This window comes from Neophocaena asiaeorientalis, unplaced genomic scaffold (genome assembly GCF_003031525.2).
Source record: "Neophocaena asiaeorientalis asiaeorientalis breed wild unplaced genomic scaffold, Neophocaena_asiaeorientalis_V1.1 scaffold119, whole genome shotgun sequence".
In the NCBI taxonomy this organism is placed as follows: domain Eukaryota; kingdom Metazoa; phylum Chordata; class Mammalia; order Artiodactyla; family Phocoenidae; genus Neophocaena; species Neophocaena asiaeorientalis.
In genome coordinates this window covers 286,200-309,867 of record NW_020175821.1, presented here as the reverse complement: position 1 = coordinate 309,867, position 23,668 = coordinate 286,200, and positions in this window count along the sequence as shown.

Here is a 23,668-nt window from a genome sequence, read left to right as displayed (position 1 = left end):
ATGTGCCTGACTGGCTGTGAGCCAAGCACCCAGCATCCTGGCTGACTGAGACTCTGGCACTTGCCGCAATGTCTTTTGCCAAATTCTTCTGGCGTTTGTTTGAAGGTGTCAAAATGTGTTTTATTTCCTAAAGAATATTTTACTTTCTTATCCAAAGAATGTCTGTTGATTATTATCTGCCTACGAGTGTTGTCAGTATACCACAGACCTAACAGAATTTGGAGACACCTTTGGATCTATACCATCAGTGATGTGCAATTATGTGGATGCTTCTCTTGTTAGAGGTTGGTACCTTACTATATTTTCCTTTGAACCCATTGTTTCTTTGCCGATTGAACAATTCTGATCCTATATTGAAAAATCTATCTGCTGTTTTTATATCACAAACCCGAGCAGCCCTGTGCTATTCTCAGGCATCTCAGGAAGGTGAGGTCAGTCCAGTACTTTTTATTCATCAGCTGAGAGGCTCTTATTCTGTCCTGGAGCCAACTAAATAGAATGACTCAAAAATGTCACATGTGTGTTCCTGACAGACCTTCCCCATAGTAAACTCTCTCCAAAGGCACTGCTTGGATGAACTAAGTGAGAAATGTGTGCTGACCTAAGAGAAGCCGCTGGCGAGAGAAACTGCGCCACATGTCACAAAAATCAAAGGAATAGCTCCTAATACATCCAGTCAGACAGCACTTGTCAACGGGATAGAACACCACCAGAAATGCCTTACTCCAAACTCTGCATCTCTTTCAGACATAACCACTCTTGAACTAGTGTCAGAGGAGGAGGCATCCTTTCTCTGACCAAGGATGAATGTGTCCTGAGGGCTTTTAAAATCTCGTTCTTTTTGTCTCCTTCAGACCTAAGTTTCATTAATCAGTCGCTCTCATCCTCATCACTCACACACTCACTCAACATTCACCTATCTTTAAACTAAGAAAACAAACAAACAGAAAAACTTTCCTTGTATCCTGGAAACTACTACTGTAGTAGTAGTTTGTCCCTGTCCTTGAAGACAGTAGAGAGCAGTGGTTAAGAGTTTGGGTCCTTGCAGCTGGACTGCCTTGGCTTAAATCCTCTTACCCACGTGGCTGTGTGACTGTGTTAGTTGCTTAACCTCTCTGTACCACAATTTCCTTACCAATAGAATGGGGATGATCACTGTACTTCATTGTAGTTACTAAGAGGAATAAACAAGATAATACATGCCAAGCACTTGAAGAAAAATCAAATTCTGATTTTTATGTATTCTTGTACCCAGTAGTTTGTAGATTCTCTTGGATTTTTCTAATAGAAAATTTTTAAAAACCCATAACATCTGTAACAACATTACTTTTGTTTCTTTCTAAGCCTTACACGTTTTTGTTTGTTTTGCTTTATTCATGGGCTTCCAGTACAATAGTGAGTAGAAGCAGTGCTGGTCAGCAACCTTATCATCTTCTATTCACTCTTCTATTTTAATGAGGATCCTTGCCCCACATGTCACTAAAAGGTTCTGACAAAGGCCATTAACGACCTCCTTGTTGTTGAATCCAACAGGCACATCTCAATCATCATGTTCCCTGTTAAGCACCATTCAACATTAATGACTACAGCTTTTTTTTTTAAACTCTTGCTTCCTTTACTTCCCACTAACACATGCCCTGTGTTGATCTCCTACCTCTGAACATTCTGTCTCAAACTCCTTTGATGACTGCACTTCCTCTGACCACCCCTTAAACATAACTGCGATACATAACAGCTCACACTACGACTCAGATGTGGAAAGGAAAATAAAATTCCTTTATTTTGTTTAGAACTACTCTGACTTTCCTTCCAAACCTATATTCACTGGTTAGTGGGAAAAATTAGTTAACTATCCAATTCAGCTTAAAGTACAGTCTTATCCAATAATTTATAAAATCCTATTAGGTGGAATTCAGTCTCTCTTGGATTAGACAGTCAGATGTGTCCAGGAAGGCAATCGTTCTCCTCCAAGATGATTACAAGTGACATTACTGAATAATTAGCAAATTCCACCATTTTTCCTAGATATTTTTCAATTTAACCTTAGATTTTTAGATATGGCATTTACGGCAAGGACTCATTCTTCTGTCATGCTGTCTTTTCTAACATGAGAGAAATGGCTAAGATGTTATGACAGATTCACTTCCCTCTCTGGTGTATATCTTGTACTCGGACTATGCTTAAATGATTCATACCAAAAGACTACTCAACCCACATCAACCATAGTTAAAACAACTTAAAATGGCAAAAAGAGAATGGGAAAATGGAATAAAAAGTTGACTATGCCTAGGTAAATATTTGTGCATACATGTACATATGTCCCTTAAGCTCAACATGGAAAACCAGACGATTTGTTAAGGAATATCAGTGACACTAAAACTAGTAATAAAGCCTATTATTCAACAGAGAGTAATATGGAAGGAGGAGAAATAAAATTGAGATAAGAATGGTCAGAAAGGACATTTAGAAGTATAAGAAAAGGGCAGAAGGAGAAGAGTAGAAAGGAGAAATATAGTATTTGTCATCCACTCTCTTTGATATGTGAATACAATGCTGTTATATCCTGAATATGAGAACAGCTGGCTTTAACATCAGGTCAAAGCACTATCTCACCCCTGGGAAATACAGTCATTCTTCAGCTCATGATTAGGGCCTGAACAAGGTCTGTTGCCATTTGTCACTCTGTCACAGAGAGTTCAATGGAATTATCTATTTCTTCTTACCTACAACGGTATTGTCTCTTTGCTGCTACCATCATTTATAGCACTGTGATGTTAACATTAAAATGTACTTCAGAGCTCAGCTTTGCAGTAATCTCCTTGATTATTTTAGAAAAACCCACAACCTCGCCTAATGCCTTGTACAGAGTAGACACTCAATAGACAATTCCTGAATGAATGAACGAGGATCTCCTTTCATTGAAGAAGGGAGGGAGGTGTCTCATTCTTCCCTGTACAAATATTCCACAAAAGGAAAAGATTTTGGCATGTTTAACTTAGCTCTGGGGCTTCCCTGGTGGCACAGTGGTTGGGAGTCCACTTGCCATGCGGGCGAAACGGGTTCGAGCCCTGGTCTGGGTGGATCCCACACGCTGTGGAGCAACTGGGCCCATGCGGTGCAGCTGCTGAGGCCCGCGTGCCTGGAGCCTGTGCTCCGCAACAGGAGAGGCCACCGCAATGAGAGGCCCGGGCACTGCAGCGAGGAGTGGCCCCTGCTCTCTGCAACTAGAGAGAGCCCACGCACAGTGGCAAAGACCCAACACAGCCAAAAATAAATAATTAATTTTTTTAAAAAGAGAGAGAAAAGAATCAAAATAAAATAAAATAAAATTTAGCTCTGAATAGAGACCAAGTAGGAGAGAAGTCAAAGAAAATAAAAAGGGGGAAAAATAATAAATAGCTACAGATGTGCTATTACATTACATTAAGAATGGAAGTAGACAAATCACACATGCAGAAAAAATGTTTGAAGACAAATGATGGAAAATGTATTATGAGCTTTATTGCTACAAGGTCATTTCCATATAGTACACATTTCCATCTATTTCCTTAATTCAATATCTAATTACCAAAGCCAATTCAAGGCAAACAGAAAAGTACAATGGACCACACACAAAAGAACTGACTCAAGAGGCTAATATTAATTTAATTTCCCAATTTTCCTCCCTAGCAGCTTTCCTAGTGTTTGCAAGGTTACTTTGACACAGTTTCTGTTGGCTCTGGAATTGAAATACAGTGTTGGTGTAATTGCTTTTCTAAGAATAGCAATGGTCACTACAATTTTTCTAAGCAGTTCCTAACCTTTCCACATTTTTGGAGTTTGCTAATTCTTGGAAACACAATGTATAAATTTAATACATTTGAAAGCTATATTAAGGTTAGCCAAATTCAATTTCCCTTAATTCTAAAATTCAAGAAGTAGAGCATCCATGCAGGCTGAGAAAAGATTACCCTATAACTTTTCCACACCAAAAGAAAGGTTGGATGCAACCTTTCTTAAAGACATTTAGATTTAGCTGTAGGTGTCTAGCATGCCAGTACTGTCTCTACTGTGAGGACAACAGCTTTATTAAGATAGATGCACTTCACATACTTTACAATTCACCATTTAAAGTGTACAATTCAGTGGTGTTTAGTATATTCACAAGGTTGTGCAACCATCACCAGGATCTAATTTTAGAACATTTTGGTCTCCCCTAAAAGAAACCATTAACAGCTAATTCTCATTCCTCCCAACACCTACCAGCCCCTGGTAACCACTAGTCTACTTTCAATCTCTATGGATAGGCCTGTTCTGGACATTTCTTTTTTTTTTTTTTTTACATCTTTATTGGAGTATAATTGCTTTACAATGGTGTGTTAGTTTCTGCTTTATAACAAAGTGAATTAGTTATACATATGTTCCCATATCTCTTCCCTCTGGACATTTCCTATAAATGGAATCATACAACACATGACCTTTGGGGGTCTGGCTTCTTTCACTTAGCATGTTTTCAATGTTCATCTGTGTTGTACCATGTATTGGTACTTCCTTTTTATTGACAAACAATATTCTATTGTAGGGATGCACCACTTCTCAGTTGATAGACATTTGGGTTGTTTCCAATTATTGTGCACAAGTTTTTGTGTGGACATATGTTTTCATTTCACTTGGGCATATATACCTATGAGTTGTATTGCTGGATCATATGGTAACTCTCTATATATTTAACTTTTTGAGGAACTGCCAGACTGTTTTCCAAAGTTGCTGTCCCATTTTATATTCTCACCAATCATATATGAGGGCTCCAGTTTCTCCACACCCTCACAAGGCTTGTATTATCGACTTTTTTTATTATAGCTATCCTAGGGAGTGTGAAGCAGTATCTCGTTCTGGTTTTGATTTGATTTTAATTTCCATAAGAACTAATGATATTGAGCACTTTTTCATGTGCTTATTGGCCATTTGTATATCTTATTTGGAGAAATGTGTGTTAAAAATCCTTTACCCATTTTTTATTAGGTTGGCTTTTTATTATCAAGTTGTAAGAGTTTTTATATATTCTGGATGCAAGTCCCTTATTAGTTAAACGATTTGCAAATGTTCTCCTCCATTATGTGGACAGTCTTTTCACTTTCTTGATGGTATCATTTGCACCACAAAAGTTTCTTATTTTAATCAAGTCTAATGTATCTATTTTTTATTTTGTCACTTATGATTTTGGTGTCATACCTATGCTTGTTTTTATTATAGCTGTATCCCTAGAGACCCACTGTTAAAGCACTTTGTATTTCTTGAAGGAAAGGCAGCACGCATTATTGCTATTACCTGTAGATAAAAAACTTGGGTCACTTAAAAAACCAAATTACAATAGTGCAACCAACAGGGAAACCCTCCTAAAAATGGCTGAGATATGCTATCAGCTACCTCTTACTAATCCATAGAAATGAGAGAAAGAACCCATGTAACTGAAATCCACAGATGATATGCAATATTTATTTTAGATATAGTTTTAACCTCCTTCACCAGAACCCTGACCAGAGTTGCTAAGAAGTAGATGACTCATTTGATTTTTATTACTTCTCCCTGAATTTGTACCACTATCTGGTAGAGAGTTCCACAAGCCTTAAAGTAGCCCAAAGAAGAAAGGCAAATGAAAGTATAAGCTACCTGAATAAATCTCAACTTGGACAGTGGACTCCTAAAAAATAGAGCCCCCTTATTGAATAGAGGACTGGCTCTGCTCCTTCATTCCATATCCTAGCCATTGGAAAGTCACTGTAAAAGCCTTTGTAAATAATGTATTCATAAATAATGTATTTGTTGAGATGCAGAAATGGAAAGTGACAGAATCAAACTAATTTATCAACTAAATAATCAATGAGGCAAAGAAAAAATACGATACACAGACGTTAGTCTTATATCACATTGTTAGAAGCAATAGGTAGGACTATAATGTCTTTCCTTCCTCCCATCTCCACATTTACAAATTCTTCAGTCATCCAACAAATGTTATTTAATACCTACTATGTGCTAAAGGTACAGAAACTAATAATACATAAACTCTGCCTTAGTGGAGTCTGCAATTATTTAAGACCAAGTCAAACTACTATTTCCTTCATGAGCCCTCCAGTTTGGAGTAACCTTTTCCACTAATCATCTTGGATAGCACTTTATCTACACCTTTATTGGAAAGTTACAACCCTCTACTTTATAGTATATTTGTTTATAAACATGTCATGTCTCCAGCACTAAACTATAAACTCTTTGTGGGCAGGATCTGTGTACAAGTCACCTTCCTGATCACCATATCACCCTGTACATGAACACACAATCAATTTTAGTTGAGTGAATGGAGTTTTTAAAATATCAAATTTAGAAACACCAGTAGAAGATTAATATAAAGCATAACCGTCACAAAAAATTACATCCATGAATTGTTAATGCCGAAGCTTATTACTTTCGTCTGGAATACCAGCTATTCTAGTTTCCATATAAATGGTTTCTTCTCAACTTCAGCAGACTGCCAAAAAGGGGGTGGTTACATTTTTAGAATTTTTCAGCTCAAGTGAAAGAAAAAAACGCTAGAAACAAAAAATTATGGGAAAGTTATACTTGAGGGGTATCTGATGAATAAAGAGTATTTTCCTTTAAGAAAAACTTTCCCCAAATTTACCCCAAATGGGCAATAGATAAACTGACAAAGCAAACAATTAGATCTTAAACTGATGATTTCTTAATTTACCCTGAAATTCAGAGTGTTCTTTAACTTTTCCCTATCTTTCATCTCCTAATTAGTTTATATATTCAGCTACATTTTTAAAAGAACATTTAAATAATTTAAAACATTTTTAGAACAGTTTTAGAGACACAGAAATTTGCAAAGATAGTACGTTTATCCCATACCCAGTTTCTTCTCCTATTAAAACATTTTACATTAGTATGGCACATTTGTCACAATTAATGAACTAATATTGATATATTATTTTTAACCAAAATCTATACTTTATTCATATTTTCTTAGTTTTAACCTAATGTCCTTTTTCTGTTCCAGAACCCCATCCGAGGAACCATTTTACATTTTGTAGTCATGTTTCCTTAAGCTTCTCTTGGTTGTGACTGTTTTTCAGATTTTTCTTGTTTTTTATGATCTTGCCAGTTTTGAGGAATATTAGTCAGGTATTTTGCAGAATGTCTCTCAATTGGGATTTGTCTAAAGTCTTCCTCATGATCATACTGGGGTTATGGGTTTGGGAGAGGAAAACTACAGAGCTCAAGTGCCATTCTTATTGTATCATATCAAGGGTGTGTATTATGAACACTACCTTCACTGTGGATATTAATCTTTATCACCTGGCAAAGGTAGTGTTTGTCAGGGTTCTACATTGTAAAGTTACTCTTTCTCTCCTCCCTTTTCCACGCTGTATGCTTTGGAAGGAAGTCACTATGTACAGCACACACTTAAGGAGTAGAGATTTATGTTCCACCTTCTTGACAGCAAAGTAGCTACATAAATTACTTGGGTTCTCCTGTATGGGAGATTTGTCTTTTCATCACCATTTATTTATTACAGATTTTTCTATTTTCTCCCATTTATTCATTTATTTATATCAGTATAGACTCATGTATATTTATTTCATACTTTGGGTTATGATATAACACTACTTTATTTTGTTGCTCAAACTGTTGCAGCTTTGACCATTAGGAACTCATTCAGTTGGCTACTGTGTCCCTTTAACATATCCCACCATACGAGTTTCTTTTGAGCGCTTCTTTACTCTCTGGCACTAAAAGATGCTCTACGCTCATCTTGTATATGTCCTGCCCCAGTCCTGGAATCAGCCATTTCTCCAAGGATCTTGGGTTCCTTTTACTGGAGAAAGGTAGTAGCATCCAAAAAACTGTGTGCTAGCTCTACTTGTTGTTACTTGAGTGTCATTGCTTCTACAGCCACTTCTTTTTATACAATATTTCTCTCCATTTCCAGAATCAAAATGTTGATCAGGCCACCCTGTGATAGAGCCTAGGAAGGATATTAGAGCCTTCTACTCTGATCTCTGGGAAGCACCACTCTCGTGGATCAGTTTCCATCTCAACAAAAGACATTGTTACCATTTCTTACAAAGAGTGAACAATTAGACTCCATTCAATACTTATCTAGCCCTATACTTCTCTGCCTCTTACAGAATCATAGAATGTTAGGACCAGAAAAGGCTTTAGAGGATATCAAATTCATTTGTTCACTCATTCATAAACACACGTTGAGGGCCTACTATGTGCTGGGTACAATCCTAGCTGATACGGATGTAAGAGTACACAAAACCAGACACAGTCCCTGATATCATGAAGCTCATGGTCTTGTGAGAATGATGAATATTAATTTTAAAATATCACAGCAATGCAAGTGTGCTAAGTGCATAAGAAGAGGTAAAAGACAGCATGAGAGAGTACTGCAGGGAGTCTAGATCTGTTGTAGATTAGGATTCAGGGAGTTAAAATCAGGCAGAGTAGCAGGTAACTAGGTAAAAGGCAGAAGGAAGACAATTCCAAACAAAGGGAAAGCACGTGCAATGGGCAGTGGCTGGAGGGAACATGGTGTATTGAAAAGCTCAGAGAAGGGAGCTCAGGAACCTGGCAAAAGATGAGGATGGAAGGGAAGCAGGGACTAGAACACAAGTCCTTGCCAAATAAAGATTTTGCCTCTATTTTAAGAGGAATGGGAAGTTCCTGAAGTAAAATTCATTGAGGTTTTAAGCAGAGTGGAAGTAGGTAGAGACATCTTGAGATTTGTGTTTTGTAAAGATCATTCTGGATGTTGCGTGGAGAATGGATTATGGGTGGGCGAAAAGCTCCAGTATGAGGTGACCAATCACGAAGCTACTGGAGCAGGATAAAGAGATGATGCTGGAGAGCTTGGATTGGAGTGGTGGCCGTGGAGATGCAGAGAAGTGGGCAGATTTGAGGACTACATAGGAAGCAAAGTTGAGGGAACTCTGACATTTTGGGTATGAGGCAAGAGAAAGAACAGTTTAAGGGCAAGAACTGAGTTTCTAGCTTTGCACAATTGGATGGTGGATGGTGATGTCATTCACTAATAAGGAAAACATTGGAAGAGAACCAAGTTTGACAGGAAGGCCATGAGTTCAGTTTTGGATCTGTTGAATGTGAGGCATTCATGAGACATCCAAATGGAGAGGCCAAAAATATCACTGGATTAAAAAAATCTACAGCTCAGGGTTAGTGATAAAAATTTGATATAGTTAGGTGATAACTGAAGCCATGAACACAGATAAAATAGCGTAAGAAAGGATACAGAATGGAAGAGAAGTGGCACTGGAGAAATCAAGTTACCCACAAAATGAGATTAATAATAATTCCTATTTCACAAAGTTGTAGTCAGGATTAAATGTCATCACATATGTGAAAGCAAGTGGCAAACTGTAAGCAACAACCATGTTAGTTACTACTATTAAAATTGTGCGTTTTTAAAAAAACACTCCAATGGGATATGTGTACGGTTGTTTACCTTCTTGTGTTCAACCACTTAACAGAACATAATGTGTATACCATTACTCATTATTTGAAAAACACAAAATCTCTAGTAGTTACAGTAAAGGACTAACAGCTATTAATGATATGAAGAACAAGATTGGCTTAATGTTATCTCATTTTCCCACTTATTGGCCCATAGGTGGAAAATGAGGCACTGAGGGAAGAAAGAATTAAGGTGCAGGAACAGCCCACATCCTGGCCTCCATCCTATCACCTTCCCTGCAATTGTGTGCTCTCCAAAGCCATTTGGAACCACAAAAATCTGAAACACTGTAACTTGGAAAAATCTGCCAGATTTTACCAAGACTCTCTTCAAATACACATTAACTAATTAAACATAAGTGACAAAGTAACATCTTCATTACAGAAACGGATTTGAATGAAGAAACATTTAATACGAAGAATTATTTCCTTAATAGATTGTGACCATCAGCTAAATGCTATTTTCACAGGGGTGTCCTCCAGAAAATGAAATTAGCTTCTTTATAGAGAACTGGATATATTTTTAAAAATTAGATTCTACCCATATTTTAAACAGATGCAAACTCTTTAGGATACAATTTTAATATGTCAGTTTTCATAATGGTAATCCCAGAATCACAAAGGTGAAAGGTACACAAGGATCTGCCTCCAAAAATGTTGAGCTGTCTCCTAAGATTTCACAGTTTGTGAATTGCCCCAGGCACCTGGCCATAGGGGTCTGAAATTCAGCCCACGTTCCTCTCATAAAGTCTTGTGACCAGGAACAGGGTTAGGATAGCTTGGATAAAGACAGGGGATGGGGGGTGGATTTTATTTTGTTTGGCCCAGAATTGGCGCCGTTGGCACCAACATATTATAGTAGCACTGCAGAAGGATCATACAAGAGCAACTGTTTGAACTCCAGACAAACACTGGACTCTTTTAAGATCTGATTTGGGTTTATATGCGGTCTTGAAAGGAAGCTTATGACAAAAGCAACCATTAAAATGCTTTTATTAAACTATTAATACTATCCTCAGCTACAAAAATGGTTTGATTTTCTTGTTGAAACCCTTCACCTGACACTACACTGTCAGTGTGAAGTCATTACATAAACTCTAAGCTTTAATACCAAATGTATTTGGAAACATTAAAAGTAAATAAAAACTCAGGTACCTTTCATTTTACCAAGTACAGTGGTAAAAAGAAAAAAAAAAAAACACCAAATAGTAAAAATAATTCTGTAGAAGCTTTTCAGGAAAAGAAGTATGGAACATACTTATAGTAGATGTGGTACTTTGTGGTACAAAGCAGGTATGAAACAACCACCTGACTGAAAACCTCAGTTCAAAAACTTGGATCTGAACCTGTGGTTTGGCCTTACGTCACTCAACCTCTTTCAGCCTCAGTTTTTTTACTTGTACGAAGTGGATTGAACTAAATTATATCTAGAGTCTCCTCCAGCTCTGACATTCTCTAATTCTACAAATGTCATTGTTACAAATCCCCTTTTCTTTGTGTGATCTTCATTTTCTATACCACAGTTATCATTTAACCACTGTTTTTGCCCTTCTTGTTCTGGTATTTCTTACCATTTGTCCCCACAATGAAATAACCTCCTCTCTTATTCATTAACTAATATATGATCCTCTCTCATCTTCAAACCTTTTCAAACTCACTACATTTTTCATTAGCAATTATTCACTGAAAAGCTTAAAGACTTAATCATCTCTTTGTCCACTGTCCAGATTCTGCTGGACAGCTTAGCCTAAATAAACCCAATACTCCAACCTATATTTGGACAGTCAACAAGCATTCATAATTCTAGGCAGTGGGAGGATTTACAAAAAGTAAAGGACATTCAAATTAGCATAGAATCAAACTAGGAGAGAATAATTCTGAAGTGATATATAAATGAGAGAGAGTAGGGTAAATACAGGGAAAGCAAACTTTAAGTGGTCAGAGCAGGAGAAATATCAATATAGGCTGGAGAAGAATAAGAATGTAACTGGCGGAGGAAATCTCTCCATGTGGGGCAAACGATACAGAAACCTAGGTACTGAGCAATTATAATTATGAAAAGCCTTTCCAGATGTTCTCTTTATTGTAGAGAAGAGAGGTGGTCGAGAGAACAAGTTTCCTAACTCAAGGTTTTCGTTACCGGTTTCTAAATATTCAGTACTCTGAAGAGTCTCAACCACGACAATGTGAAAAACTATCTTGTTAGAACAAAGACTGTTACTGTCAATCTAAATAAATCCTTCAGATATATTAGCTCATAAATGACTTCAGAAACCTAGGCTAGGAAGGATACTATCTTGCCAAGACATCAAACACAGCTTCTGCACCTCCTCAATTCCCCTCCAGACCATTATTTCATTGTTCCTGAAGCCAACCAGGGACACCGTGGGTGAGGGGGTGATCCCCCATATTGATGGCTAGTTAGCCATATGCCCTAAGTTTCTGGATTCTCCTGTTACTTCCAAATTTGGATAAAATCCTACACCAGGGCATGGAATCTGGCTTTCCAAGTGACCACTGGTGAAGCAGGATGACACAACTCAGAACTATGAATTTAACTCACCACAGGATGACGTTTGATAATCGGAAACAGCAGGCAGAAAGGGTCCAGACAGATACATTTCCTCTCCCTCCCTGCTCCCACGAACTGTTCATCTACCCTATCTGGAGACACCACATGAGGTCAAGTATATGCACTTGCTGAACAACCAGCTTAATCCCTTTGAGGATCATCATGACACAGTCACGGCAATCCAATCACTTTACTTTGTTTCTCATAGCTTCTTACTTCTCATCTCTTTCCCCTTACTCTCAGTGTTCTGGGATTGTACCTCCAAATAAATCTTCATTTAATTCCTGCCCTCAGGCTCTGGCTTCTAGAGAACCCAGGCTAAAACAGCAATCAGGCCAAAAAGAAGTAAAGGAAAGAAGCTTGGATTAGTAATTGAGATACACTGGTTCTAATCTTGCTATGACTGGCTCTATTAATTGGCTATTTGACCTTCTGGGATCTGTAACATTCTGAGATCTGTGAAATGGGATAGGAGTTAGAGAAAAGAGATTAAGCCAAATGACTGCTGGGTTGCTTCCAGCTCCAGTGCTTTATGATCCTTAGGAATTATACAATCCAAAGCCTCACATAACCCATGAGAAGATGGGTCAGTGTGAAAACCATGGAGTCCTATTATATTCCAATTCATTTGATCACAGCAATAGTTTGGAACAGCCTTATGAAATATAACTTTAACTGAATCTTGTGCAAAATTCTCTTAGCTCTGAAACAGGGCCATTTTCAATACCATCAGCAGCCAGTGTTATTTGATGTGTGACAGTATATTTTGCAACTTAACCAAATATCACAAATCCAATAAAAGTAGGCCACAGAAGGAGTTATGAGAGTTATAAGGACACATGTGTTCTGTAGAAAGTTATAAATATAAGAGTATTTTTAAAAATCAGTAGTATCAAGTGAAAAAGGTCAGTCACAAAAGACCACATATGGTATGATTCCATTTATATGAAATGTTCAGCAAAGGCAAATCTATAGAGATAGAAAGTAGATTCATGATTGCCTGGGACTGGAAGTTGGGGAAATGGAGACTGACTGATAATGGGCAGGGGATTTCTTTCGGGGATGATGAAAAAATATCCTAAAATTAGTTTATGGGGATGGTTGCGCAACTCTGTGAACATACTAAAAAACACTGAATTATATACTTTAAATGTGTGAATTGTGTAATATGTGAATTATACCTCAATAAAGTTATTTTAAAAGTACTGGGCCTATTTTATTGTGGGGAGTGAACTGGCTCAGAGACAAAAAAAAAAATGTGTGAAGAACAAATGAGCATTTATTTCTAAGGACAGAGAATTGTAAAGAACTTATTTATATCTTTTAAAAGGCTGTAGAAGAGGACTTACATAGTAACTTTATCTGGTTTCTGTTTGACACTAAATTCCCCTAAGCAGCAAAGAGCCAGACTCTTTGGGGACAGACTATCAAGAAGAATTTAGGAATTTGGGCAACTGGCAGAGGAGATTCAGTGTGACCAAGTGCAAAATGACACAAATGGGAGAGGCCTTCAACTAGCAACAGTCACAAACTACAAAAGGGATCTGGGAGAAACAGTGGGTTATTCAATTCAACAGAACATTTTTGGGACAACTATTATATACAAGGTACTGTTTTAAGAGCAGTAGTAAAGAAGGAAATTCAAAAATGACACCAATATATACCCACTCCCTCCTCTACTTCAAACAGCCCCTAACGTGGTAAAGAGATAACATGCATACTGAGAGGCCAGGTGAATAACTGTTGTGATAGAGTCTGAACAGGTACTAGGAAGGTTAAGGAAGACTTCATGGAAGAGTTGGCCTTTTCTCTGGGCCTCAAACATTTGAGAATATCAATTCAATATGCTGCCGTACCCTGGAAAACTAAACAAATAATGGGATCCATTCAAGAAGAGTAAGAAATATAAACACTAAATTAGTCTACCTTATGTAAACAAGAAATACACTCTAGGATGGCTACACTTCACAAGAGGTAGAATAAAACGTCGTTTATATAGAGACAAGTCTCGACAAGTCCTTGTTTTCAAATTCAGAAGCACCATCTTTCTTAAAGTATTTGATGTTCAGAGTCAGCCCCTGAACACTTGGCTACAAAAACAGCCCAAAGTGTTAAAGAGCTGCAGACTGATCAGATGGCTATTTGTAGGAAAAGGCTTCCTCAGGTTTGCTGATAATGTCCATGAGCACAAAGGAGAAGAGAAAGGATAGAAAAAGATAACAAGGGAAGGGGAGAGAGCTGTCAGACAGCAACAGAGACCGGAAGCAGAAGCAGAGATTACAAACAATGACAGGGTAGGCAGCAAGGCTGCAAGTGGCAGACACTGGCACAGAAGAAAGCCAGTTACAAAAGAGGCAGAAAAGAAACTCATTCTACGGTCTAAACCAACAGTGAGTTACCAGCTCACCAACAGCCCTGGAAGGCAGGGGAGAAACAGAAAGCAAAAGGTGCCTAAGGACATGCACATCCACCCAGAAGCCTGCCAGCCAAGGCAGTTCAAGGGCCCCTGGGGAGAAGGGGCTGTCCACGGTGCAGAGCTACATAGCTGCAAACTACATCAATCAGCTCCATGTCCCCATGCCATATATATGTACAGCACAAAATACTAACATTCCTAAACATGACCCTGAGTCAAGAAGAGATCAAGTCAAGATAAACATTCTCTGTTTAGGGACTTCCCTGGTGATCCAGTGGGTAAGACTCCAAGCTTCCATTGCAGGGGGCACAGATTTGATCCCTGGTTGGGGAACTAAGATCCCACATGCCTTGTGGCCAAAAAAAAAAAAAAAAAATCTCTGTTTAAAAAGGCATCTCTTCAGAAATAGACACAGAGATGTAGAGAACAAACGTATGCACACCAAGGGGGAAAGGGGTAGTGGGATGAATTGGGAGATCGGGATTGACATATATACACTAATATGTATTAAACAGATAATGAGAACTTGCTATATAGCACAGGGAACTCCACTCAGCTGTACAGTAGAAACTAATACAACAGTGTAAAACAACTATACCCCAATAATAATAATAAAGGCACCTCTTAAAACAATTTCATTCAAAATTAAAGTAAAAAATTGGGAACATAAATCATCAAATCCTCAACTATATGGAAAACGTACTGTTTTAGTCCTCAAATGGCTTATTCCCTAATGACTTCACACAATAGAAATTTCATTCCATAATGGGATAAGAAGACAGAAATGACAATTCTATAAGGGCGATCTAAAAGAAGACAAGGTCAGAAGCCATTTAATTACATAAAATAAGAAAAAAAATCCCTGTCATACTAACTTATTCTCCAAATCTGAATCTAAGAATACTTGGCTTAAGGGCCTGCGCTCTAGAGAGTAAATGAGACAGGACCCTATGTGAAAACATTTTAAATCCCTTTAAAAATATAAGCTCAATGAAGGAAGGAACTATTTGATGATTCTCTCTCTATCCTCCATAGCCCTTGGACATAATGTCTCACATGCAGTATAACTTTCCAAACTGCCACATTCTCCCCTGCATTTCACAACTGAAGCTTTCTCTAGAGTGGGAAAGGAAATAGTCACCCAAGTCCAGGAAGCACAGAGAGTCCCATACAGGATAAACCCTAGGAAAAAAGCACCAGGCACATATTGATCAAACTAACAAAAATTAAATTCAAAGAAAAAATATTACAGTAGAAAGTCAGTAGAAGGAAAGAAATCATAAAGATCAGAGCAGAAATAAATGAAATAGAAACGAAGAAAACAATAGCAAACATCAATAAAACTAAAACCTGGTTCTTTGAGAAGATAAAATTGATAAACACTTAGCCAGACTCATCAAGAAAAAAGGGGGAGGATGCAAATCATTATAAAAATTAGAAATGAAAAAGGAGAAATCACAACTGACACTGCAGAAATACAAAGGATTATAAGAGACTACTACAAACAACTCTACACCAATAAAATGGATAAGCATGAAGAAATGGACAGTTCTTGGAAGGGTACAATTTTCCAATACTGAACCAAGAAGAATTAGAAAATATAAACAGACCTATCACAAGTAATGAAATTGAAACTATAATTTAAAATCTTCCACAATCAAAGTCCAGGACCAGAAGTCTTCACAGGTGAATTTTATCAAACGTTTAGAGAAGAGCTAACACCAATCCTTCTCAAACTTCCAAAAAATTGCAGAGGGAGAAACACTCCCAAATTCATTCTACAAAACCACCATCACCCTGATACCAAAACCAGAAAAAGATATCACACACACAAAAAATTATAGACCAATATCACTGATGAACATAGATGCAAAAATCCTCAACAAAATACTAGCAAACAGAATCCAACAGCACATTAAAAGGATCATACACCATAATCAAGTGGGATTTATCCAAGTGATGCAAGGATTCTTCAATATACACCAACGAATCAACATGATACACCACATTAACAAATTAAGGAATAAAAACCATATGACCATCTCAGTAGCTGCAGAAAGAGCTTTTGACAAAATTCAACACCCATTTATGATAAAAACTCTCCAGAAACTGGGCAACATTTACCTCAACATAATAAAGGCCAATTATGACAAACCCAGAGCAAGCATCATACTCAATGGCGAAAAACTGAAAGCATATCCACTAAGATCAGGAACAAGACAAGGATGTCCAATCTCACCACTATTATTCAACATAGTTTTGGAAGTCCTAGCCGTAGCAATCAGAGAAGAAAAAGAAATAAAAGGAATCCAAACTGGAAAAGAAGAAATAAAACTGTCACTGTTTGCCAATGACATGATACTATACATAGAAAATCCTAAAGATGCCACCAGAAAACTACCAGAACTAATCAATGAATTTGGTAAGGTTTCAGGATACAAAATTAATGCACAGATATCTCAGGCATTCCTATACACCAACAACGAAAAATCTGAAAGAGAAATTAAGGAAACACTCCCATTTACCACTGCAACAAAAAGAATGAAATACCTAGGAATCAACCTCCCTAAGGAGGTGAAAGACTTGTACGCAGAAAACTATAAAACACTGATGAAAGAAATCAAAGATGACATAAACAAATGGAGAAATATACCATGTTCTTGGATAGGAAGAATCAATATTGTGAAAATGACTGTACTATGCAAAGCAATCTACAGATTCAATGCAATCCCTATCAAACTACCAATGGCATTCTTCACAGAATTAGAACAAAAAATTTTACAATTTGTATGGAAACACAAAGACACTGAATAACCAAAGCAATCTTGAGAAAGAAAAACACAGTTGGAGGAGTCACGCTCCCTGATGTCAAACTATACCACAAAGCCACAGTAATCAAGACACTATGGTACTGGCACAAAAACAGAAATATAGATCAATGGTACAAGACAGAAAGCCCAGAGATAAACCCACGCACATATGGGCACCTAATTTATGACATAGGAGGCAAGAACATACAATGGAGAAAAGACAGCCTCTTCAATAAGTGGTGCTGGGAAAACTGGACAGCTACATGTAAAAGAATGAAATTAGAACACTACCTAACACCATACACAAAAATAAACTCCCAATGGATTAAAGACTTAAATGTAAGACCAGACACTGTAAAACTCTTAGAGGAAAACATAGGAAAAACACTCTCAGCAATCCCACTACTGGACATATACCGTGAGAAAACCATAATTCAAAAAGAGATATGTATCACAATGCTTATTGCAGCACTATTTACAATAGCCAGGACACGGAACCAACCTAAATGTCCATCGACACATGACTGGCTAAAGAAATTATAAAGCAGAAACTAACACACCATTGTAAAGCAGTTATACTTCTATAAAGATATTAGAGAAAAAAAGAAGGGCTTCCCTGGTGGCTTACTATTTTAGCAGATAATAAAAATAATTTGTCTGTAGTATATAAAATGTTTTTCTGAAACACTTTAAAAAACAAACAAACAAAAACAAAAAGAGATGTACCACAATGTTTACTGCAGCACTCTTTACAATAGCCAGGATATGGAACCAACCTAGATGTCCATCGACTCATGAATGGATAAAGAAGATGTGGCACATATATACAATGGAATATTACTCAGCCATAAAAAGAAACAAAATTGAGTTATTTGTAGTGAGGTGGATGGACCTAGAGTCTGTCATACAGAGTAAAGTCAGAAAGAGAAAAACAAATAATGTATGCTAACACATATATATGGAATGTAAAAAAAAAAAAAAAGGTATGAGGAACCTAGTTGCAGGGCAGGAATAAAGAGGCAGACATAGAAAATGGACTTGAGGACATGGAGTGGGAGGGCAAAGCTGGGGCAAAGTGAGAGTAGCATCAACATATATGCACTACTGAATGTAAAGTATTTGGCTGGTGGGAAGCAGCCGCATAGCACAGGGAGATCAGCTCGGTGCTTTGCGAGGACCTAGAGGGTTGGGATAGGGAGGATGAGAGGGAGGCTCGAGAGGGAGGCTCGAGAGGGAGGGGATAAGGTGACATGTGTATGCATACGGCTGATTCTCTTTGTTGTGCAACACAAACTAACATAGTATTGTGAAGCAATTATACTCCAATAAAGATCTATTTTAAAAAAAGCAGTAAAGGTACCCATGGTCTGCCACTATTAGTCTGACCCTTTGGCTAGAGTGTTATCATCATCCACTGTACTTTAAAGTGTTTAAAACTTCGGCTAGGTCATAAATGTGTGATCATTCATCCTGGACTGTCACCCAGTCCAGGTTACAGCTGCCAATCAGGGAATTCCATAGAGTTTGACATTTGAATCAGAGTATCTACTTTTCAAAAAGTATTTTTCACTGCAATAAAATACACTTGGATGGGCTGGGACAGGTTTAGCAGGCTCTTTGCTTTGAACTTCCAGCCTCTCCCATGGTCTTGTCTAGTGGTGACAAGTGGTGTTAAATCTGCATGATGACCAGCAATCATTTTCCACCACCATTTCCTGATACAAATAACTAACATTGCCCTTTCAAAGACATCATGCAAGGTGCCTGCTGGTAAAATGAAGTGTGCAAGAACACAAGTGGCTAGGCACAACTCATTCTTTCCTGTCTTGAGTGTTCACAGGAGAAGTATTTGATGCTGCTGTCCCCTGCCATCTGCCTGATAAACCAGCCAATCATGTTGTAACCCACGCCATTCATGTGTTGTGAGATGCACAAAGCTACCAGGCCTCCAGGGTCAGTGGGAAATATATTAAGTCACAGGTTAGATATACGTGAAGAAAATACAACCTGAGCAGTCCTGCTGTAAAATATTTGAACAGTAGAGCATTCCTTCTACAGTGCTTTTGTCATTTATTTTACTGGTGTAAACAAAGACTATTTTATTGCTTGGTGATGCTTTTTAAATTTGTAATAAACCCTTTCAGCATCAATGAGCGTTTAAAATGTGCATGCTTAATGAAAAATTAAGTCCCAAGTTCCTTTCTCAAGTAAGTGGATTATGAGCAAGTACCCTACACAAAGTATTTGTTGACATCTTCCATCTACCATAGGAGGGATAGAGATATCACCATCCATACTAAAACTAGAAGATATAATCCTTTTGAAGAAGTATTGGCATTTACATCAAAAGTTAGTAGCTGCACATACAGAGGAGTCGAACAAATAAGTAAATGAGTGGTGGATGGTGGGAGCCAGTTTTTTTACTGTTAGAGAGGAAGCAAGGGAAGAAGGCCAGAATAAACCATGTAGTCCTGGGTTAGAGTTAAAGATGTTATTAGAGTCAAAGACATGAGTATAAACTCATGTTCAGCTTAATATATGTATGAAGATAGATGCAGAAATAATTATAGATATGTCCTTTTACATGGGTTTGCATGGAGACATTTCCTGGCTCTGTCTGCTGAGGGAGACTAGAAGCAGTCACACTCTAGCAGCAGTGAGCACACCCAGATCTTGGTTTCTAAATACCATTCTACAATAAAAGAAATCAGGGTTCCTTGGATAAATGAATGATCCTAAGGCTGGGGGAAAATGCAACATAAGCCTGGAGCAAACAGTAGTGCCACAAGGTAAGGAAGTACTAAAAAATCAAAAGGATGGGAGCATGTCAAAGGGATTTAGAGCCAACCCGAAAGAATGGCTAAAGCTGAAACAGTCTGAGCAATAAAATAAATAACATAGTTTGGTTCATAACACAAAGTAGAAAATAAATAAGCATAAGTTGATGCTGATATAAATAGATTATTGAGTAAATAAATGAATGGGGGAGAAAAGATAAGTCTTCCTTTATAAAAGAACTCCAAATAATTTATGTAGATACTGCCACTCCCACTGCAGGAGGTAGAGCTTAATTCTTCCCTCCTCTCTCTTGAGTGTGAGCTGGACTTAGTGACTTGCTTCCAAAGAAGTATAGCAAATAGTATGGTGGTAGGCTGTGGGGGGCAGGTATGAGTAACTGTACAGTGTAGCAATCGGGCAAACACTGCTTTGGCCAGGTGACAAGGTTTACATCACCAGTGATAAGTCATGCTGATAGCATGTATATCCCTTTATGTTATTTAATGAGAACACTTCATTTCTGGGGTTCTTCCCCCTCCCCAGCTTTACTGAGATATTACCGACATATAATATATGTAAGTTTATTGCAAAGATTTATATATATATATATATATACACATACACATATGTATACATATATATATAATGAAATGATTACCATAATAAAGTTATGGTAATACATCCATCCCCTCACATAATTACTTGTGTGTGTGTGTGTGTGTGTGTGTGTATGTGTGGTGATAACTTTTAAGATCCACTCTCTTCAACAACTTTCAACTATATAATACAGTATTGTTAATTAGTCACCATGCTGTTCATTAAGTCCCCAGAACTTATTCGTCTTATAGCTGGAAGTATGTATATTTTGACTAACATCTCCCTATTACCCCCACACCCAAGCCCCTGGCAACCACCATTCTACTCTCTGAATTCAGCTTTTTTAGATTCCACACGTAAGTAAAAATGTACAGTATCTGTCTTTCTCTGTCTGACTTATTTCACTTAGCGTAACACTCTCCAGGGTACATCCATGTTGTCACAAAAGGCAGGATATTCTTTTTAATGACTGAATACATGTCTGGTATTCTTTCCTAAAACCATAACTCCTGTTGAATCATGAGAAAAACGTCAAACAAATCCAAACTGAGGGATATTTCACAAAATACCTGACCAATACTCCTCAAAACTGTCAAGGTCATAAAAGTCAAGGAAAGGCTGAGCAACTGCCACAGACCAGAAGAAACTGAGGAGACAGGATGCTGTGTGATACCCTGAATTGGATCCTTGGACAGAAAGAGAACGATAGTGGAAAAACAGGTGAAATCCAAACAATGTTTGGTTAAGATAACAGTAATGTAGCAACAGTGGTTTCTTAATTTTGACAAATGTACCATGAAAATATAAGCTGTAAACAACAGGAAAAACTAGGTGAGGGATAAGTGAGAACTCTCTGTACTATCTTTGGAACTTTTCTGTAGATCTAAAATTATTCCAAAATAAAAAGTTTATTTTTAATACAATGTTATATGTAAATTATACCTCAACAAAAGTGAGTAGCGGACTTCCCTGGTGGCACAGTGGCTAAGAATCCGCCTGCCAATGCAGGGGACACGGGTTCGAGCCCTGGTCCGGGAAGATCCCACATGCTGCAGAGTAACTAAGCCCATGAGCCACAACTACTGAGCCCATGTGTCACAACTACTGAAGCCTGTGTGCCTAGAGCCCATGCTCCGCAACAAGAGAAGCCACAGCAATGAGAAGCTTGAGCACCGCAATGAAGAGTAGCCCCCACTCACCACAACTAGAGGAAGCCCGTGCACAGCAAAGAAGACCCAATGTAGCCAAAAATAAATAAATTTATAAAATAATAATAATACTGAAGTATATATAGTTCAATGAGTTTTGACTCACTGTGTACAATCATGTAAAAATCACCACAATTAAGACATAAAGTATTCACATCACTCCACAAAGTTCTGTATCCTTTGCAGTCAATCCCCTCACCGCTCTCCAGCCCTGGCAACCACTGATGTGTTCTGTGTCCCTAAGGTTTTGCCTTTTCTAGAATTTCACATAAATTGGATAGTACAGTATATAATCCTTTGTTTCTGGCTTCTTTCATTTACCATAATGCTCTCGCAATTCATCCATACTGTAGCCTGTATCAGAAGTTTCTGCCTTTGTACTGCTGAGTAGCATTTCATTATATGAATTTACTGCAGTTTACCTGCTGAAAAACATATGGGCTATTTCCACTTTGGGACTTTCATGATTAAAGCTGATACGCACATTTACATATAAGTCTTTATGTGGACGTACGTTAGGAGTGGGACTGCAGGGTCATATTCTTAGTGTATGTTGACCTTTATAAGAAATGGCCGGGCTTCCCTGGTGGCACGGTGGTTGAGAGGCTGCCTGCCGATGCAGGGGACACGGGTTCATGCCCCGGTCTGGGAAGATCCCACATGCCGCGGAGTGGCTGGGCCCGTGAGCCATGGCCGCTGAGCCTGTGCGTCCGGAGCCTGTGCTCCACAACAGGAGAGGCCACAACAGTGAGAGGCCCGCGTACCGCAAAAAAAAAAAAAAAGAAATGGCCAAACTGCTTTCCAAAGAGGGTGTATCATACTGCATTCCTGCCAGTAGTATACAATAACTCTACTTCCTCCAGATTCTCAACAACACTTGATACTATAAACCTTTAATTACAGTCATTCTAGTGGGTGTGTATTGCTGCCATTGTGGTTTTAATGTGCATTTGCCTGATAACTAACAGTGTTGAGGTTCTCTTCAAGTGGTTATTGACCATTTATATATTTCCACTGGTGAAGCGTTTAAATCTTCTGCATATTTTAAAAACTGAGTTTATTGTCTTAATGATTTGTGATATTTATGTATTCTGGACATAAGTCCTTTATGAACCTATTCTAGGTTCTTTGCACTTCCATATGATTTTTAGCATCAGTTTGTCAGTTGCTTTTTTAAAAAGCCACCCAGGAAGAGTTTGTATATGACTGTAAAATTTATTAGTATATCTATCTAGGACTAGAGTTTTGTTTTTTGGTTTTTTTTTGCAGTACGTGGGCCTCTCTCTGTTGTGGCCTCTCCTGTTGCGGAACACAGCCTCCAGACGCACAGGCTCCGCGGCCATGGCTCACGGGCCTAGCCACTCCGTGGCATGTAGGATCTTCCCAGACCGGGGCACAAACCCGTGTCCCCTGCATCGGCAGGCGGACTCTCAACCATTTCACCACCAGGGAAGACCTAGGACTAGAGTTTTTGTTTGTTTGGTTTGGTTTCAAGGTTTTTAACTATCAGGTGACTTTCTTTAAAAGATGGGGCTACTCCAGTTATCTGTTTCTTCCTGAGTGAGCTTTGGTTGTGTCTTTCAAGAAATTTGTCGTCTCATCTAAGCTGTCAAACTTACTGGCATGAATTTATTCATGTACTTATATATTTTAATATAAAAACAAAAGTGAAAATATTCTCCATTTAAAAGAATTTGTAATGAGTTTATCAAGTACCTCAGCATCTTAGAGGAAGTATTTTTTTCAATTAATAATATTGTGGTTTATACGGAAG